Source organism: Gavialis gangeticus, unplaced genomic scaffold (genome assembly GCF_001723915.1).
Source record: "Gavialis gangeticus isolate Ggan-Ray unplaced genomic scaffold, GavGan_comp1, whole genome shotgun sequence".
NCBI classification, from domain to species: Eukaryota; Metazoa; Chordata; order Crocodylia; family Gavialidae; genus Gavialis; species Gavialis gangeticus.
The window spans coordinates 92,516,352-92,520,540 of NW_017729032.1; positions in this window are offsets into that span (position 1 = coordinate 92,516,352).

Below are 4,189 nucleotides of genomic sequence, written 5' to 3' on the forward strand. Positions count from 1 at the left end.
GTCCTTATTATCAGGGACCCTGGTTTTCTCTGATAAACAAAAATCCCCAATATTCAGATTTAAAAAAGTAACCCCAAATTCACATTTTTCTGGGATTAAAATGAAATGCCACTAATATCACTAATATGCGTGTGTGTGTGGGCGCGTGCACAGTGGTGTTTCATTTTAATCATGGAAAAATGTGAATTTGGGGTTATTTTCTTTAATCCAAAAATTGGGATTTTTTTTAATCAGAGAACACTAGGATCCCTGATAATAAATATGATCTCCTAATTTAGGAATGCAGTGGAACAGTGTTACTGCAGAAGCAAAATAAAACTAGTAAATGATCTGCCTGAAGCACTGGAGTAACTTTCAATGTAGAAAAGTAAAAGGGTTAAAATATCTGTCAGAGGAGAATGGACTTGGTTGATGACTCTGTGAAGGACTGGACTGCTTATACTGAGAAATTAGAACAGTCTATAACAGTGGCTTCCCATGGGTCTCTGGCACCTGGGAGCCAATGCCTGCATCTGCATGCTTCCTGCCTCCCCCCCCCCGGCCCAGATGATCCAAGCAGGGTGCAGGTCCCAAGGCAAATCAGCCTGTGTAGGGCCCTGCCTCCTGCCTCATGGCACTTCAGCGGGAGAGTTAGCAGCATAGACACCAGCCGTAGGGGGAGGGGTGCCAGCCAGAATGGCAAAAGAAGCCCAGAACCCACCAGGCGGGTTGGTGAGCCACACACAAAACATGGGAGGCACTCCAGCCTCTCCAGCCAGCATATCCCCCACGACTGGCTGGCGCCCAGGGGCCATGGCCCCCTACCACCCCACCCCGTCGATACACCACTGGTCTATAATCAATATATCAGTATATAATAACTATATATATCAGTAATGTGGAAAAGGGAACAGTTTACTAAGTGTAATGAAAGCTAAAACCTATAACTTGCAGTGCAGTCTAACAGATTCTGTTAAAATCAGCATAGAAAACATTTTCTGACATAGTATTTCTACAGAATTACCTATCTCCAAAGTCACTGTTGATTACAAAGCATTTCAGTTTTTATTAATTGAAATTTAAAAAGTCTTGAATCTAAAGCTGAATTAAGTAAATTAGCAGAGAATTGCTAGTAGGGAGAAAGTCTAAATGATGCATTAAGAGACAACATAGTATGTGGTATGTAAAATTAGGAAGCTCAGAAAAAGTGTTATTGACTGAATCTATTTTGACCCTAAAATATGCACTAGAAATTGATGTTTTCAAAGCAGTTTCTTACTGAGGAGGTCATACAGTTTCAACAGTACCATGAATAATGTTATCAATACATAAAGCAGATGTTAATCACAACATAGTTCCTATTTAGAGATTGCATGATTTTTATTGTTGAAAAATGGTCTTTCAATGCAAATAATTGTGAGTACAAGGACAAACCCTGTACAAACTTCAAGAAACTGGGGCATACATAAAAGATGTACAGGTCAGTATGAAAAGCACCTCATGGGGGCAATACCTGAGAATTTCGGAGTAATCATTTTGCAGACAACAACAGAGTCCACAGAGGATGCTGTAACATCTCTACAGATGTTTAATTTAGAAGACAATAAACAAAATATTATTTGGACTCTTTTAAAGAGACAGGAATATACTTAAAAATAGAGATGATACTGGACCTACTGTTTCTCTTATTTCACAGCAAATTTATCTGGGACTCTTTAAAGGGCTCAGTATTTCTAAAAACATATACAAGGAAAATTCTTACTGTCTGAATGCTTTAATGATGAAGGTAACATAAATGTAAAGGTAGGACACTTAGTTTGTGAAATGAGAGCATCATCTATTATTTGGTGGAGACTGGGTATGTCTACACATGCATTAATGAACTGTTACTACTGCAGATTAAGTTTAGTACCTCTAGTATGAGGTACAAATGAAAGGCTCAGTAACCTACACTACTGCACAGTAGCAACAGCACATGGTCTTTTTCTGACATTTATGTGCAGTAGACTTAGTAGAACTGGGCTTATTTAGTCTAGAGAAGATGAGACTGAGAGGGGAGTTAATAACTACCTCAAGGGGAGTTTGAAAGAGCATGAAACTAGACTGTTCTCAGTGGTGGCAGATGACAGAAGAAAGAGCAATGGTTTTAAGTTGCAGCAAGGGAAGTTTAGATTAGGTGAGTATTAGGAAGTATTATCTCACCAGGAGGGTAGTAAAACACTGGAATAGGTTACCAAGAGAGGTGATGGAAGCTTCATCCTTGGAGGTTTTCAAAACCCATCTAGACAAAGCTTTGTCTGGATGATCTAGTTGGGAATGGTCCTGCTTTGAGCAGGGGGTTGGACTAGATGATGTCCTGAGGTTCCTTCCAACCCTAACTTTCTATGATTCTACTATTAGTGCATTAGCACGGCTTTTGCTGAGGCATGCTGATATGCAGTAGAATTAGTCTACTGCACATTAAGTTTCTTGTGTAGATACATCCACTGGGTGAGAGATTCAGTTGGACTAGCAAAGGATTATAGTAGTGGAAAGCTTAAAAATAATTCTGAACCCCAACCAAAAAAATTAGCTGAAGGCTTAGGAGATGCAGATGATGACTTTCAGGGGGATCTCAGACCTTAAAACATACAAAGGCAAAAAGCACAGCGTGATTGGGAGCTTCAAATTGGACTTTTCTGTTGCAGCATTTCAGTAGAGATAAATAAGTACTTATGCCATAGTCCAGTGGATTGCTGAGTCATCATTAAGCAGCAATGATACAAATGTAACTGTCCTTTTTGAGCAAATAAAGTGGATATGACAGTTGTGTACATTAGACTATCCATTCATCATAATGCTGTTTTTGGTAGGCACCACCAAATCACAGCCCAGCATTTTTGATAGGTGTGTCTGGTATAGAACAGTGGTGGCCAACATTTTTGGCAGGTGTGTTACAAGGTAAGCCCTGCCTCATCCCTCAAATACAAAGCCCTCTCCCCCTCCCTGAGGTGTAACTGATGATGTTTTAGTTCTTGGGTGCCAGAATGTAGACAGAGGGCTCCAGCCTCCAGCCAGGTGAAACAGAGCAGGGTCAGGATGATTCTGTGAAAAGTGTGGAAGTCAAGAGCCAAGTTAACCCTTTCCTGGCTTCATAACAGCCACAGTTTTATATGGTGAGCAAGGCTCCAAAGCCCTTAATTCACCAGCAGCTGCAGGGATAGAGCAGGATTAACCTGCTCCTAGTGTTGACATGTGGCACCTTTGCTTTCAGCAGCATCCTGCCCTGTTCTGCTCCTTGTGACCAGAGGTGTCCCTTTGCCTCCATTCCTGCACCTTCCTTTACTGAGCACCCAAGGCTGGCATGCCACACACAGCAGCTGCCTATGTCACTTGTGGCCATCCCCAGTGGAGAACTTCCTGATTGTACTACATCTAGCTAATAAGACACATGATCTGTCTGTTATGTAATCACTTTAGGTTACCATGAATTATGTTGAAACTAACTTACTAATTATTTATCCCACATATGAAACTGCAAGGTCATGTATGACTATTTGAGAACTTTTGTTCACACTGGGTGTGCCCACACATGCACGCACATGCGCTTGCAGAAGCTCAAATAGAAGTAGTGCAAATTTGAGCTGGGGCTTTTTGCCTCAGCGCATGTGCTCAGACATGCACTTTGGTGTGGAGCAAATTGTGCCACTTGGGGCAAAATAACTCTGTCTGGCTCCTCCTGGATCTGCAGCCAGAGGGAGCTGGAGCCTGGGGCCAGCACCTGTGCTATCCCCAGCAGTATAAAAAGCCACCCTGGCAAGTAGCTCAGGGCTACTCTCAGGAGTTTCTGAGGCCCAGACAATTGGTACCTGGAGACACTACCTGTTGTGTCAGCTGGATTGCTGAAGCAGCCTGAGAGTTCCCTGCACACTCTACCCACTGCAGACATCTCACAGTGGGGGTTGCTGCCTGATTGTGACCTGCTGTGCACCTGCCAAACCTAGATGGGGACTGCACAGCCAGTAGAGGCATCTGCCCCACTGGGCCAGCTGCCAGTGGACTGTGGTTGCAGGGTTGGCCTCTGTGCAGCATTAATGCCACGTGTGCCCCCTGCCCAGCCATCTGGGCAGCTATCACCCAGAAGATGTTCCAGGTGTGGTGGCTTGCTTTGAACTGGCCCCATTTGCCCAAGAGGTGAGCCACAGCCAGCTGGGTCCAAGGTGCCAGCTCT